At 38.5% G+C, this 17,317-nt stretch overlaps 2 long non-coding RNA genes and 1 pseudogene across 2 annotated transcripts; 2 read left to right on the top strand and 1 right to left on the bottom strand.

The window, feature by feature from the left end:
* LOC122071521 overlaps positions 1-4,713 on the top strand; it is a 66,991-nt pseudogene extending 62,278 nt beyond the window's left edge.
* A 1,667-nt stretch (positions 4,714-6,380) lies between these two features.
* On the bottom strand, positions 6,381-10,939 carry LOC122071525. The gene is made up of 3 exons (XR_006138198.1): positions 10,639-10,939; positions 10,484-10,539; positions 6,381-6,423 (listed from the first exon to the last, which is right to left on the bottom strand). It is a non-coding gene; the product is annotated as an uncharacterized LOC122071525 (long non-coding RNA).
* Positions 10,940-14,585: 3,646 nt separating this feature from the next.
* On the top strand, positions 14,586-15,477 carry LOC122071523. Its single transcript, XR_006138197.1, has 2 exons — positions 14,586-14,762; positions 14,860-15,477. It is a non-coding gene; the product is annotated as an uncharacterized LOC122071523 (long non-coding RNA).
* Positions 15,478-17,317: the final 1,840 nt, after the last annotated feature.

Genomic DNA, 17,317 nt, shown 5'->3' with positions numbered 1-17,317 from the left:
TTATTTATTTATTTAATTTTAATTGCGTGGCTTGCGTCTTTAAATTCTTAGATGACGAATGGTTAGACGTTATTTTAGAACATATGTTTAGGACGGTAATTAGAATTAGATCACAACCATTAATCAGTTCACTTTCGCATTATTAAAAGAAATAAAAAATAAAGTGGCTGCTCTCCCTGTGTTCGACCCGTAGCTACACTGATCCGTACGCTTGCGGTTACATTTTAAATCTCAAACATCTATGTTGATGATATCATCATCACATGCAACCATTCTGCTGCAACTCAAACTCTCATCAAGTCCCTCGCCTCCAAGTTTTCTAGTAAGGATATGGGTGCTCTTCATTTCTTCCTTGGCATTGAGGCTACATGCACCTCTCATGGCCTTGACCTCACTTAAACTAAGTACATATTGGACCTTCTACGTCACGTTCAAATGGACGTTGCCAAGCCCACGACAACCCCAAGCAATACCGGATCTCTCTCTAGATTCCAAGGAAAGCCATTCTCAGATATCATTCTCTGTCGCAGCCCCATCAGAGCACTTCAATATCTAATGCTGCCATGGCCTAACAGAGCATTCTCTGTTAATCGCAATTCGCATGTGTCAGTTCATGCACTCCCCAGCTAGGGATTATTGGGCGGATATCGAACGAATTTTGCAATATTTCAAACACACTATTCAGCTTGGGCTATATATCAGCTCTTACCCGGACACTCAAATATGTGCTTATTACCGATGCTGATTGGGCTAGGTGCCCTGATAAGCACTGATCAACAAGCGGATATTAGATCTTTTTCGGTCCAAACCTCATCTGATGGAGTTCCAATATGCAACAGACTGTAACAAGATCATCTACTGAATCTGAATACAAAGGCATCACAAATGCTACTACCGAATTACTTTGGCTTCGCCAACTATTAGTCGAACTTGGCATCTCAGGTTAGACACCAATTATTTATAATGACAACATTGGTTGATGGAGGGTGAAGGAGGGCCTTTAGAGAAAAGAAAGAAATCTTTGAGAGAAATCAGAGTTGCAAGAAGAAGAGAAGAATCACACAAAGGGGAAGGGGGAAGAAGGTCTCACGACCAAGCAAACCACAAGGTTTTCAACCAATTAATTAATTCATCATTCAAAATCTGTTTAATACCTTGAGTTACATGCCTTTATATAATAAACTGAAATTAAAACTTGCCTAAATAAAATCTAAAACTAAATTAGCAACTCCTAATTTTCTTCCTAAATTCTAACTAATGAAATTAGAAACAGAATAAAACTTAAATTGGTAACTACCTAATAGACTAACAACTACCCAAAATAAAAGATTGCAAATATTTTCCAAATAAAATAAAATCCTAAAGATCCTAATGAATCCAAAAATCCAATCAGATCTGGATCATCTCGGTTGAGATAGCCCAAAGAGTGAAACGAGTTGAACAGCATCAATTCTGCATCATTGGTGCCAACTATCTTGCTGCGAATCTTGTATTCCAAAGTCTTGATGTAAGCTTCAAGGTTGAATCTTGGCATATGATTCAAAGGAGAGTTGAGGTGGAAATCTACTAAGGTAGTTCAAGAGACATTGTAGAGATTCTCCACTGGCAAGGTTTTGCTTATCTTGGGCTGGTTCTTTTTTGGTATTGTGGTCTTGGACTTGAGTTCATGGGCTTGGACCACATCTTTGGGCTGGGTCTGCATCATAAACTAATTTCTGCAGCAGATGTACTTAGACTAACCCCTCTTGGTAGCGTTTGTCGAGGCTTTGTTAATCATTCCTGTTGGAATTTTTATCAGGTTGCCCTTTGTCTAGAACAGCTTCCCAAATGAGTGGGGTATTAAACCCCCAAACCGCTGGATAAGTAGTAAAGAGAAAATGCTGGACTTTATGTTAGTTAAGTAACTACATGCATTCACTAAGGATTCAGGCCTTTTTTTCTTTTGCAATCAAAGGCGAATATTAGAACTACTGCTCCATTTGGGAGTGTGGTTATGGTTGCCTTAATTAATATCTATCCAAAAATAATTGTCAGAATACGAATATTAGACATTTGAATTGAGGTCCTGTTTGTAAACATCTCTTCTGGCAAAAGTTGTGCAAGATTCAACATTCACTTTGGCCATTGTTTAAGCAGCTTCCAGAAAAATTGATGTGGAACAGGATGACATGTGGAGAATCTGGAAATATAAATAGGGACCCATCTGGTCTTTTATTTTTGAGGGTGATGTGGGGGGGAAGATGGTGGCTGCAAGGTTATGAAAATTGGCCATTGTTGGACTTGTGGAATGAATTGCCCGTTTCTGGTCTCCTCTAAGTATTAGTAGCAAGGTATCCATCGATCTAGCGAACCATATTTACTCATTGTCAAAGAGGTTTGGACCTTTACACCTAAAAAAAACTTGCTTTTTTATTGTCTTAACCCTAAACCCTAGACATAGGGGGCACACTCCCCAAGAGGGGTGTGGTGGTCATTACATGCCCCTTGGGTCTGTGGCGCAAAGCTGCTCTCAGATAGAAAACTTTATCCCTTATGTAATATATGGAGTGGCCATGTCATTTATTTATGTAAGATAGGGTATTTTATAAGTGATAATCACGATGAGAGAAAAGAAATTGCTTCTTTGTTTTTTTTTTTTTTTTTTGAGCTTCTCTTTTATTTTCTCTTTTATTAGCCTTCCTCATGCTACTTGTTTATGCATGTCACTCAGTTGTTGATCTGTTCACCATAATCGCGTAAAGGACGGTCTGGACCACCTTAGATACCTTTATTGGGCCTGTATGATTACAAATCAGGTTCTATGGATTGGGATCCTTGTGGATTGGGAGTCAGGAATGATCGGGCTAAGTCAGGACTATCCAATCTCTGATCCTCAATCCTTGTTACAAATAAAACCTACCAGGAACTAGACTACTTGGAGAGAGCTTTGTTTGAACCATTTTTAAGAGACTTCCATGAACAAATAAATGTCCAATTTAATTCCAAATTTGGTAATCTAGAAGCTCTTCTACTATTGCAATCCCTCATAAACCCATGCAAGTAAATTGTTATGGACCTTCTACGTTTCCTTGAGCCCTTGGAATTTCTAGTGATTTGGCCATTGGTTACATTAATCCAGTCCTTCAACAAAGCTCATGTTGATAAGAGTCACCCATTACATAGTGATTGGCAAAGGACCAAATAGTGACTGGCTTCGCACAGGAGAATGGGCGTTTCAGGGATACCAAAATCCACATCTAAATTCAACACCGTAACTGAAACTTCATTTTATTACACCACCATATCTTTAATTCTAGCAAAGAAAATATGTTCTGAGAACCCATCTGTGGTAGCTCAGTTGACTGGCTGGTCCAGAGAGGTGCTTTTATCCACCACGTGGTAGCTCACTTGGCCCTTAAATTTCAGCACAAATGCATTTTACCATGTGACACAATAATTCAATTTTGGTCAATACTTGGATGGCTAGAGAAATGTTTTAGGATGTAGAGATGCTTTTCTAGACCATGCTTTTCACATGGTCTTTTGTTGACCCATTGGTTAGAATTGCATCATTTTTCTCTCCATCAATTCGATGGCTGAAAATACTGGGTAATAAAAATTAACTACATGGTGAAGTTTGACAAGTAGACAGTTAAAGAGTGCTTGCTTGATCTATACAATGGTTGGATTGGCCATATTAGCCATCATATAGCAGAGCAGAGACTGTTATCTAGATAAGCTTTTCTAGACCATCTAGTCAAGTATGATCTTGGATAGAGCCTATTGGACAGCAAAGATCCATGTGGCCGACCCTATTTTAGCTGAGATTCTCCTGTCTTGCTGTGTTGTGTTCTCTTTCCTCTTACTTTGCTACTTTCATCTTTCAACTCACTTTTCATATTGCATTTTTCATCGTTCATATGTCATGTCCCATTATTAATATGTTTGGATCCATGTAGCCGACCTCATTAAGTTGAGATAAGGCTTAGTTTGTTTATTTGTTTGTCTTCTTCTTGGTTTGGAAGATAATATGAAACGAGGCATTGAAAGTAGGTAAAGTATAGCAATGTTGATCAGTCTGTTCTGGGTACTTGAATCTTTCAGTTATGAACAGTAGTTCTTATTTCCTGAATTTATTGTTTCTTTTTCCTCCATCACATTGCAGGAGTGGGAGAGGCCAAAGCCTGGGCGTAGACCAGATATATTCCCTCAATTCAGTCCCATGAGAACACCACTGCCACCTCCATTGCCTGCTGATCTCGGGAAGAAGATGAGGAAGAAGAAGAGAAGAAAGAGGAAGAAGAGGATCCTGAGGAGGAGCCTGATAGGCCAGAACAGCAGTCTAGGATGTAGGTTGGAGTGAACAGGTTGGTGCTTTGAATGTTGAACCTTCATCATCAATTAGTGAAAGTGCCACACTTTTCGATGGAAGATAATTTCCCTTAGAAATGTGCCACACCTGCAAAGGGTAATAGGAGGTGTAGAATGCAAGGAATATCATTTTTTTGGCACCACAAGGCTCGAGCCAAGTTGAGTTGTAGTTTGTGGCGGTTTCTAGTTCACTTTTTTTTTTTTTTCTTCTCATTTGAAAACGAGGTTGACCAACTTGCTGATGATTTTGTTTCTCATACTGGTGTTTTAGAAAGTAACTTGTGAAGCACTAAAGAGTATTATGAAATACATGTACTGTTGCTTGGAGTTTATTATGCTGCCAGGCAGGGATTTTGAGATTAACTCTGGTATCTTCATCAGCTTTCCCTTCCCTACAGCTCATCTCAGTCAGTGTTTCAGTGTCCATAGTGAAGGTTTGAACAACTTGAATGTCTTGGTGAAGAGCTGTGCAAGCCATTCAAGTTTTTGGAATCTTAGGTGTATGATTAAGAGTATGATTAATAATGTGCCTGCATTTCCCGACTTTCCAAACAGTGCTTAGACCGCATGAACTTTTAAGAGGAAAACAAGATTGGGGATGCTGCGTTATCTTGGGCTTCTGGGGAGCTTAAGCTTAAACGGTTAAAGGATTTGCTATTTAAGTTTGAGCTGCCTGTGCCATGTATTATCTCGACCATGGAACACTGGTACTGATTCCTGCCGCTTCCAGCCGATTTAAATTGAAATTAGATTAGAATCCACAGAAACTGATTCTGCGGCTAAGTTTTCAATTTCTTAAATCCTGTCATTTAAGGGATGCCTCACGGTGCTCTTGATGTTTAAACTCGAATTCCTAACCCACCCCCCTCCCCCCCCCCCCCCCCAAAAAAAAAAAAAAAATACATGGAGATGTTGTTTCGAAGTGCCTTCATGAATCCAGTCTAAGCTCTTTGCAAACACTTGCTAAACTTTTTAAAACCAAGAGGAAGAAACAACCACTTCACGGCAGCAAACCTTGCCATGTATCACTCAAAGAAATTAGTGAAGATTGGTGCAAGTCCAAAACTAAGTCAAAGTTCTTTCAAGTAACCTCAACCAATAACTTATTTAAAGATTTAAGCACCTAAAAACAACCTCCTTTATTTGAAGATAAAAGCTACTGAGGAAACATGCGGAATACATTTAGAATGCAATATCTTTCCCCAAGAACACCATCATCATCCTTTCTTCCCTTAACAAAATTCTAACCCAATACTGAGAGAACAGAGGCCATCTGCGATCAGTTCAAGGATTTGGTGTCTGTTGAGTGCAATATCACCCCACAAAGGCTGTGCTCTAGGTAAAAGGAAATATCCTTTAAAGAAATGCCTCTTATTATCGTCCACATGTACCTGATCCCTAGCATATCAATTATTAGCGCAAGTATTTCATAGGCCCCCTTACCACGCATGGGTTTGCTCCGCTGGTTTAGGACGATGTGCCTTGGTCACAGGGTCCCCACGATGAAGGGTTACACAAGGTGGGGGGCCGCTCCCTGTAACCAGGGTTTACCTCAGACCTGAACCTTAAACTTGAGCAGGTTCAAGGGTTCCTCGTTAGCAAAATAAAAATAAAAATTCATAGGCTCCCTTGACCTAATTCAAAGCAACCACATTCATTCATGCAAAACACCACTGACAAGAGTATATGTGCAGAGAAAAGGAGGATGAAATTCAAGAGTTTTCAGTTTACAATGGAGAAAAGAGTTTTAATAGTCGACTATAACTGAAGTTCATCCCATGCTTCAACGGAACCTGTTACTAATAGGGAGCAGTTAGTACAGTAGCACCAATACAAACGTTGTTATGGCACCAAGAACACTCATTTCTTCCCACTTTTCTTCAATCCTGCACCTCCAAGAGACCCCTTTTGGGCCTTGGCTCTCAGCTCCTTGAGTGCCTGACAAAAAAGAAACAAAGCTTAGTTTTAGTTATTGAGAAAGAGAGCATGCGAAAAGAGAACGAACAGAGGAGAGGGGTTGGAAGGGAGAACCTTTTCCTCATCTTTCTTCTTCTGAATATTTGCTTTATCAATCTGTAGTAAAAAAAATGAGTAAGTCCATGCAAAACTTCCTAATATGTTAGGCTTAAATTATAACTAGTAACAGCCATGACTGATGTATTTCAACCCGTCCTTACACGACCGTGTTTTCCACGGCACTACAGGCCCTAAAGGGCCCCTGCCGGCAAGTGAAATGGATAGGTAGTAATAGCCAGGTAGAGATGTTATTGCTAGACAGAGACCAAGACGCAAGAATGCAGGGAAATAGCACTCTGACCTCGCCTTACAGCTAAGATAAAGATAAGTTTTAGATCAAGCAAGAAAAAGGGACAGCCCCTACAAAGAGATGGTCTCATTGGTCTTGGCCCTAGGCTTGAAAGTGTAAGAGCGCTTTTACAAATAAATAGAATATCATGTAAACTGTAGAATACAATATTCCTCATTTGATAGGAAAAAACAAAATGGAAGCTGAAGGTTAACAAGTCCAAGTCATGAAAGAATTACAATGCCTTTAGAAGAAGAAGAACAACAACAACAACAAAGCCTTGTCCCAACTTGGGGTCGGCTACATGGATCCAAGCAAAGCCAAAGAAATAGAAAATAAGAAAGCATTAAAAGAGATAGAATAGTGATCACTGACAAAGTAGGACAACTAAAATGGGTCCACTACCTGAATCCTAGCCCTCCAATCAGCTCTATTCAGAACCATACTTGGGACAAGACCTAATTTATGCATGTCTTTCCTCACAACTTCTCCTATGGTCATTTTTGACCTACCTCTAGCTCTTTTGAATCCTTTTATCCGAATCAAGTCACTCCTCCTTACCGGTGCATCCGGTGGCCTTCGTTGAACATGCCCAAACCACCTCAAACAGCATTCTCGAAGCTTGTCAGGAATTGGAGCAACCTCCAGATCCGCTCTAATTTGTTCATTCCATACCTTAACTCTTCTTGTTTTCCCACACATCCATAGCATTCTCATTTCCTCTACCCTTAGCCTATCAGTATGCTGCTTCTTAACAGCCCAACATTCCGACCCATACATCATAGACGGGCGCACAACAGTCCAATAGAATTTTCCCTTAAGTTTAACCGGTACACGTTTGTCACACAGGACTCCAGACGCACTCCTCCACTTCGTTTATCCCACTTTAATCCTATGTGAAACATCATCCTCTATATCACCTTCTTTATTAATGATAGATCCCAAATATCTGAAATAGTTACTTTGCTTAACCTCTCTTTCTTCAATAGTCACCTTGTCATCATCTCTCGTAGAGTGGCTAAAGTTACACATCACATATTCAGTCTTTGATCTGCTTATCTTAAGGCCTCTTGTTTCCAAGGCAGTTCTCCATTGCTCCAGTTTAGCATTGAGTCCAGATTTTGTGTCATCCAATAAAACAATATCGTCCGCAAAAAGCATACACCAAGGGACGTCACCTTGTATATCTTTTGTCAACTCATCTAGAACAAGAGCGAACAGGTAGAGCTTAAAGCGGACCCTTGGTGTAACCCAATAGAAATAGGGAACTCGCAACCTCGGCCGCTCTTGGTGCTCACACTTGTTACCATGTCATCATACATATCTATAATTATTTCCGCATATTTGCTCGACACCTTCAGAAGACATATTTCCTGCCCAGTAGCAGAGGCTACGCGGGCTGGCAAGAGCCAATGAGGGGTCCCTATTGGTTCAATCAATAGGGGGGCAGAGAGGTCAATTCATGCGGGAGGAGACAGAAAGAGAGGGGTGGTAGAGGAGACTACACCTTCAGGCAGGAAACATTCTCCCATAAATAATGGGGAAAAAAAACAATGGCATTATTTTTTTAGCATGCCAAAACCCAAATCATAAGATCCACATTGTTAACATGCCTAGGCAATCAACCATTGGACTTGGCTGGGTTCAATCTAGCCAACATCACCTTCTAGATTTTTTTTGGTAAACACCTTCTGGATTACTACATGTATCATAAACGCTTCAAAGGAACCTCTCAAGTATAATAGTACAAACAAAAACAAAATTAAGCTGTTTAGATGTCCAGTCAAAAACCACATGTGATTATAAGAGCATACACCCAGAAACCCAGGAAACAGCCTCACCTTGCAAGGCTGTCTAAAAGCCCTAGGGGCGACTGATTTCCTATGCAGCACCCTGACAAGACTAGGACATTCATTATCATTCCAAGATGTTCTTGACATTAGTATTTTTGAGCACTAGAGGACAAGACTTCCTCTGACCATCATTTCCACCCTCATGTACCAAAAAATGACAAGCATGCTCTATAAGCTGGGCAATCTGTTTTACCATTTCAGGTTCCCCATTTTGTGTTTCTTATAGGTGTGGAAATTATGGGATTTTAAAACCCTACCCCCCCCCCCAAGCCACCCCCATCCCACCTCCAAAAAGAGGGCACAAGTCAGTGCAACTCATCACCATATAAGGGATGATCATGGGGCAGGTGTCAATTATGTAAAAGAAACAAGAAAACTTGATCTCACAGTTCTCTCCAATCCTCTAGACTTTTACTCCAACTTTTTTTCCTTTAACAATCCACATAAACATATGGGATGTACATCAAGGAAAATGGTGCAGAAAAATACAATATGAAAAAGATATAGTCTGGCATGCACAGAAATAAGAAAGGAAGTAGAAATGTTAGAGAATGAATAAAATAAATAAATAACTCAAACCAAGACTAAAGCTAACGGGACTTTTGGTGATGTAATAGGTGATGTGGTTTGGCTAAGAATTATGTATCTGCTTTGAGGCAACCTTAAACTGTGTGCAGGTCGTGCAAGCACGTGCTACATTACCACATTTTTGCTGGTGATTTGAACTTCCTTTACTGTTTTGGGTTTTGGAACCATAATTGCTACCAGATGAAGTGGTTGAAATTAAGTTCAATGTTGATCACAAAGAAATTTAGGATGTTAATCATTATAGAATGCAAGTGGAATAGGATTCTTTCTGCGCAAAGGGGTGAGTAATTTGAAGTGTGTCTACAGACTGCTAATAATTCTGAAAACTGTCACAAAGATGGCATTGTTGAGGGAAATTAACATAGCTGAAGATTATCATAACCAAGACACAATTATGCATGCCAACCAGACAGACAGACGGAAAAGGATGAATGAATAAGCTCCAAGGCTTGAAAAGTTTGATGCTGCAGTTCAAACTGATAGTAACTCCAACTGAAAATAAGGAACACATACAGAAGAACGACCAATTGGTGAAGACAGCTAACCAGTCAATATTCTACAATTGGCGGGTGTCCCTAGGGGACCCAGTGAATCCTGGATTTCCACAGCTAAAATAGTGTACTGAAAGTACCATATTCCCGCAACTTTCAGAAACCCATAAACAAAAAAATGGAACATCCAAGAGAGCAAAGTAGCAAACCCTTTTGATACGCACATGCACGCATAAATAATCAGTCTGAACTTAATCCTGATTAGGCGAGAATTTTCTTTGTCTGGGAGGAACTTGGGACAGAAGGAAAACCAATGACTTCGGACTGCCTCTGTGTGTGTGTGTGTGTGTGTGTGTGTGTGTGTGTGCATATCAAAAGAACTGTTTGCTACTTTCTCTTGTGGATGTTTCATTCTTGTTTATGGGGTCTTGAAAGTGGCAGGAATATGTAGCTTTTAGTACAGTATTTTAGCCGTGGAATCCCCCCCCCTCTACCTCCTCCTGTTCCAATCATCTCCCAGACGAAGAAAAATATTGCCTAATCAGGATTAGAGGAAAAAGAAAAAGGAAAAGGGAAATTGAATATAGATCCTACAGATCTTTTCATAAAAATCAATCACTTTATGGAATTGGGGACCTAAAAGGAAGTTCTAAATTCGCAAAAAATCAGTCTGGCTATGGTACTCAAAAGAGATCAACCCATCAGCTAATAGGTAAAAATAAGAAGATAGAAATAAAGAACAACTCCAGATCAATCAAGAATAAAGAACACAAATATAATGATTTTGAAGGAATTATCAGAAATTTCTTTAAAGGGTTCAAAACACAGCATCAGGGTGAAAACGAACGAAATAAGTTGTTAGTAGAAAACAATACCGAAGTAAGAAAGAACAATACCTCATCGTACTCTTTCTTGTCGGCCTTAGGTTGCTTCAAGGGCTTGGCCTTTCCACCTAGAACATCACAAAAAATAAGATATTTTCATTACAAAACTAAATAGCCCAGATATCGAAAGAGAAAAAGGATCTCAGATCGAGAGAGAAAGAGAGTACCTTGCTTGGAAGACATGGCTGGATTGGATTGAGGTTGCGCACGAGAGAGTCTGAGAGAGAAGAAGCCCTAACGCCGAACCCACAACAAACCACCGAGTACTCTCTATTATTGTTCTTCAGTCTTCTAAGGAGGGAACGGCGTTAAAGTTACGCACACCTTATAGGCTTATATAGACGTCTAAAAGCTACCAACAGAATTTTATAGAGACTATGCTAATCCTTGTTTGATTATTCTGTTTAAGAGTTTTGGTTTGATTCCTATCTGACGTTTTTTTATATTTTTTGAAAAGGAAAACACAACGATGCGAATCCTGCTTTGATTATACTTGTATACGAAGTGTGGCTCCATTTACCAAAAAACAAAAAAGGAAATGTGGATCCTGCGTCCAGACTAAAAGGATGTGAATTTAAACTCAAAATCATTTATTGAAATTGAATCGAGCCATTTACATTGAAACTATAAAATCGTTTAGTATATGGTTCAATTCTGGTTTTAAGTTTAAAGTTGTATTAGTTTTAACTGTTTAACCTGTTAGTTTAAGATTGAATTGACACCGTAAAAATTGAATCGTTTAAACCATCAAAATCGATCCGATTAACCCATATAATGATTAAATATTTGGCTGTTTTAACAAAACATAATGGTTTAATTTATGGAAGAATTAAGGACCATAGAAGCTATCCAACAGTCCATTCAATAATTTATTCCTATTATGTAGTTATGTAGTTAAATCATTGCTTGTTCAATGCCCCATATTATTTGATATAAGATTAAAACGTTTATAAAAAAAAAAAAAAGATTTTAGTAAGCATGCAAATAAACTAGCAAACCAATTATTAACCATTTAGAAACAGTATAGAATAAACCATGATCAAAACAGTTTAAAACCGTGAAATCGACATCATTTAAAAATTGTGGAACTGAAACCATTTACTAAATAGTTACGGTTTCAGAAAGTGCAACCGTTTGATAAATGGTGCGCTTTTGGTTCAGCCAAATAAATGTGAATCGAACTAAACTGCACCGTATACACCAAAACTGAGTCAATTAACACCCTTAGTCCAGACACATGGGAAGCGAAATGATTGAGTGCACCCTTAAGAAATAAAAATTGATATTTTTATGGATGTTTTCTCGTGTGTTCCTATTGGTCCTCACATACATATACATTCGCAGGAACCATACTCCCCCACAAAAAACACTTTTCCACATTTTGTCAACCATGTTCTTTAGGTGAAACTGCCTTTGTACAAAGTAGGCAAAGCATACTTGTCTCTCCTCCCCCCTATGAAATGACTTCTTTATCTTTTATAGATTGAATCAAAAAGAAGGCTTTGATTAGGTCTCAACATCTCATGCAAGCATGGGAGCCACACAAGATAGAGAACACTTCCATCATAGGTTAACTCCAACTCTCTCTCAATTAAAACTCTGGTCCTTAAGTTAATGTCTCTATTACCTTCTTTATTCTCTTAGGATGATAATTATAATTCAAGTACTATGTTACTAAAGAGTCACAAACTATTAAAATATTTAACAACAAAAATATTAAAATAGAGAAGAGTTAGGATCTTATTGGAAAAAGAATAATGCCTTTGTTTTTCAATTATTAATTAAATATGAAAAAAGAGGCGTAAGAAATGTTCAGTTTGGTAGTAGGAAATGTTCAGATTGGTACAGGTGCAAAAAAGCCTAGGATCCCACCGTGTGAGCTAATGATGCTCCTGCACTTCCTTACATTGGCTTACATGCAGACGCATAGGGTTTCTTACCGTAGAGATATTTATCAATATATACATCAAATAAAAATAATTCTTATTTCTCTCAATACAATAGTTAACTACACTTAAACTCTTTCACTTCAGCAATATCATATGACAGTCCTGAGGGGTAAAAAATATTGCCACCACCCTAGACTGTTGTAATTTCCTGCACAAAGGATCTATATCTTTTCTTGGAATATCTATATGTTGATTGGAACATAAAATGTATTTCAAAGATATGTAGAAAATAAATATTAGGGCTAATTAATAATTTTTAAGAGAAATGAAAACGTGAGCTGTGTGTGCATAGGTTCCACTCTAAAGTATTTTAGAAGATGAAATGACTATTCATAATTGAAGAATATGAAAATGACTAATCATAATTACTGATTAATGGTCTGAACTAGAAGTGTTAGTTGGCCTCGGTGAGCCCAAGCCTGCCTGAGGCCCTGAACCCGACATAGCTGAGGCTGGAATAGGGTTAATATTTCTAGGCGCAAGGTAAGGCTGGGACTAAGCTTTTGGCTTCGCTTGGCCCGGCTAACGGAATAAAGTTTTCTGTGTATGATGCAAAGGCTATGTCCAAACTTAAAGGGATGCAAAATGACTATGCCTCTCTTGGGGCGCCTCATGTCTTGGTGTAACCCCTATGTCCCACCTAGGAAACAACTGGACTTATAAATATATATATCAATATATATATATAATAGTATCATATATTCAATCAAAAACATAGGGTTAGCCTCCCAACCTTGCTTAGACTAGAAATAATAAAAGCTGTTGTTGCCAGAATTAATCAGGGCCAATCCAGCCCAATTAAGATCAATAAAGTCAGGCTGAGTAGGATTAAGCTAAACAGTGTGGGGTTTGGATTGCAATGGTCCAACCTGGACTAGGGTTTGATTGGGCATGAATTGAGCTAATTAAGGGAACCTAGTATTGGGTTGAGGTTTTATAGAATCCGGTCTAGTTGCACCGTAGTATGAATTGTGATGATGATTAAAGTAATTGGCCAGAATTGAATCATCAAGTGAATCACCAAATTAGAATCAAGTCCGCCAAACTTGATCCTCATTCCAGTTGATTCCTACAACATTTTTGAAGTAACCTCGTTTTGTATTTAAGTTTTAAAAAAATAAAAAATGTTTCTTTCTTTTTGGGTGCAAGACCCATATATAGGACTCCACTAGGAGTCAAACAGGGGGATCCACGAGGGGATAACAAGGGGCCACACTTATTACTAACGACTAACTTATTACTACTACTAAACTCAGGTACTTACTACTAAGCAAGGTTCTTTCTTTTAATCGATAAATAGTATAAAATCAATAAAATTTATCCTTTAGGAAGATCTCGAGGTTTATCGATTTAAGCCAATTCTTGCACCGGCTTTTAAATTTTTTTTTTTTTTTTTTTTTTGGCCATCGTATCATTCTCTTAGTCCATAAAATGGTGAAAACATATGAAACTTTCCTCTTATAGTATTCCTAAGTTTATTGAATCAAAAACTCAAAAAAAATTACAAAATTTGGGAAATCTTTGTTTCTTCTTTTCTTCTTCCTAGAATTGGTGGAGGTGAATAACTGCAACCTATGTTGTTGTAGGCTACAGAATATTGTTAGCTCCAGAAATTCTCATATGATCATTTCATCTGTACATATGCATAAATAAATGGATTTTCTTATTAACATCTCTTGAGATTTTAAATAACTTGCAACCTTATTTTCTTTCCCTTTAAAATAATATATATTGTCAATTTACTAAAAAAAAAAAATGCATTAAAATGACTTTTAATTCTTTGAAACCCTTTTTACCCTTGCATTAAATATTATATTAAATTAACTTCTGATAGTAAAATTATGATCAACCAAAAGGAAAGAATCCTCTCTAACGTGCTCAATGTACATCTGACGGTTAACAACACTTCAACGTGCATCCCAAATACTGTTCAACCGTCGGATATAGGTCCCAATCAAAAGAAGAAGTAAAGTTCTAAGTACACCTATCATATCATGTAGAGACTTCAACCCAAAACAGTTTAAGCTATTAGTCAACATGTTAATATCTATTGACTTTCCATGTGTCTGAAGGCCCACCATGGCCCTAAGCACCCTTCTCTTTCTATTCTGTTTACTTAGCAGCTCGTATGTCCTGGTAGATATTCAAAGAGCTTGGACAGGTAGGTCTGACCATCAGCTGAGGATTGGCAGCTCGAAAATTCGAACCCTCCAGGCTTCAACAAGAGTTCACCACCTCACACTCTCACCATCTTTCACACACCTTGATACACAACAACCATGTCAAGACCTGTTTCATCTTCGCCATGATTCCTGCTCTCTCTCACTCTCATCAAAGTCATGGTACGTTTTCTACTTGATCTTCTTTTGTCTTAATGGATTAATTAATCTTTTATATTTCTTGAGATCTTGAATGAAAGTTTTGTGTTTTTTGTTGCAGTCTTTAGCTCCTTTGATGTTCCGTTCACTGATGCGGCTGTTGATATCGCTGGCTGGTCGCCCGGCTGCGTCCATCACCACATTACTGTACTATAGTGATCTCCTCCCAAGGGACTTGAACTTAGAGCGGTTGGTTCAGCAAGATCTACTCCATAGAGAGAACTATCTCTTCCATTTCCTCATCAACTTGTTGAGATGCATCCGGTAGAGACAAATAGACAACAACGACCACAACCACAACCACCACCACCACCATCACCACCACCAGTGGGCTGGTGGCTGTCTTCTCTTCTCTCGATCTCTATCTAGTAAGTGTTTGTTCAAGAAATTTTGAGAAATGGGTGGGGGTGAATTTGTTTTCCAGAATTGGCCCGGCTTCTTTTTCATCCAAATGGAACCGTTGATGTCTTCCTCTCTTTGATGTGAATGGAAGATCGGTTCTAAGGGTGTTCAGAAACCAGAAGGGTTGCATTTTGGATTTTTAGAATCAATCTGGATTTCTTTTCTTTTCTTTTTTTTTTTTTTTTTTTTCAATACAGAAAGGAAAAGTAGTAGAGGTGTATCGGTTCTCCATTGGATATAGTAATAAATACTTGAGGGCAGTTTAAACTTTTAACAATTTCACTTTCCCCTTAGACCAAGGCTCTCTCTCTCTCTCTCTGTGATACAACAGACACACACAAATTGATCTGCCTAGGGGTCTGCAAAAATAAAGTTAATAACAATGCAAGAGAGGGGAGTCTCGGGCTGACTCCGAGGGGGATTCTCCGATTCTGAAGTCAGAGATCCGAGGTAACTTGCAATTATACAAGAATCTATAGAGCAACGGGTTTGAGGGTAATAGATTCACAGTAATTGCATCATGCGGTTGAAAATGATCTTACCTTGTCTTTTGGTCTTACTTTCCTTTTATAAGAAAGAGACAATGAAGCCCTAACAAAAGAAGTTCAATTTACATTTATCAGAAATCATCTTTTAGGTGCGCCACGTCCTGCAACGGAGAGTGTAGAGTCTTAACTCCCAAGTAATCGACGTGGATCAAGCTCAACCATGGGCCCATGGTTTAAATAGGCGTCATGTCAACTGCTCCCATTGGTGGGTTAATTTTAGGTATATCACATTGTAAGGAGGGTTTGTTCAAATCTAGGTTACACATGGATTTAGATTCTCTCTAGCTGAGGGTGCTGGAGAGGGACCAACAAAACACAAAATAGGAAAGAGAAATAGGGGGTTTCACTTGGACACGGATCCTCTCTAGTGGCCCAATGCCCCTAGTGCGCATTGGATAGTTGACAGCACCTAGGCATACACCCTTGGCCGTTGGATGTGCATTGGGTGCACTTGAGAGGATCTTTTTCTGATTGGCTTTCTCTCTCCAGTTTTGGGTCTAGTTGGTCCCTCTCTAGCCAACCCCCTCCCCTTTCAATATGTTATATATGTCGGGTTAGACTGAAACCGGACCAATAAATTGTTTGATCTCAAACCAAAACCGATAGCTATTAGTCCTCTCAGTTTTTTTATCCATTTATTTTAATAATCCCTTATCGGCTTATTATTGGTCCAGTTTTAGTGTTTTATATATATAAAATTAAAATGTGTAAAATATATTGAATTTTTTCAAAATTTTCCAGTTTAATTTGGTCCAAAACAGTATGTTTCTGTTAGTCTTATGAATAATAAACTGTCAATATATCAATTAAACATGAATGATGAATATAACTGAACTATGACCTAGGACTATGATATTGCTAAATCTCATTCTTGATCATGAATTAAGTTGATCAACCTTGGGATGGGTTATCATCTACAATTAATCCTATGCAAGGTTTTGAAAAGCATAATCGTGGATCGAATTAGTTAATGTCGATCCAAATTGGCTGATTCGACTCATCTATTTTAACTTTTTCATAGAACCTAAGGACCAGAGAGTGACCCTAGGAATGCATGCCTGAGTCCTCCCAACCCTAAGATCACTCTCTGATCTGGACTCTATGTAAAAGAGCCAGAGCCGATTTTTGAAGCCATGCTCCTATGAAAATGCATTATTGAAGGACTTTACCAGTCGCCACTCCAATTTGAGCTGATCAAAATTTACAGTCTAAGATTTTGTTTGGGTTGGGCTCACCTATTTCGGGGGCCAAGTTTTGGGCCGGGCTCAGATTGAAAAGAATAGTTACAAGCTCTCTGAACATGGAAAAAAATCATCTGCAATTTCGATCTCGTACAATTCCATAAAATACCACCTTTAGGGGGTGACACGTGTATTGATACCAATGCAATGGTCTAGATCTGATTTAAATGCCTCTTCACTGATTTAATGTTTTATTAGTTGTACCAGATCTAGACCATTATATTGGTATCAATACATGTGTCACCTCGTGAAGGTGGTATTGCACGGAATTGTACAAGATCGGAATTGAAGACGATTTCAACCCCTCTGAACATACAATAACTGACAA

The sequence above is a fragment of the Macadamia integrifolia genome, unplaced genomic scaffold (genome assembly GCF_013358625.1).
Source record: "Macadamia integrifolia cultivar HAES 741 unplaced genomic scaffold, SCU_Mint_v3 scaffold_245A, whole genome shotgun sequence".
In the NCBI taxonomy this organism is placed as follows: domain Eukaryota; kingdom Viridiplantae; phylum Streptophyta; class Magnoliopsida; order Proteales; family Proteaceae; genus Macadamia; species Macadamia integrifolia.
This window is presented reverse-complemented; position numbering and strand designations above follow the sequence as displayed.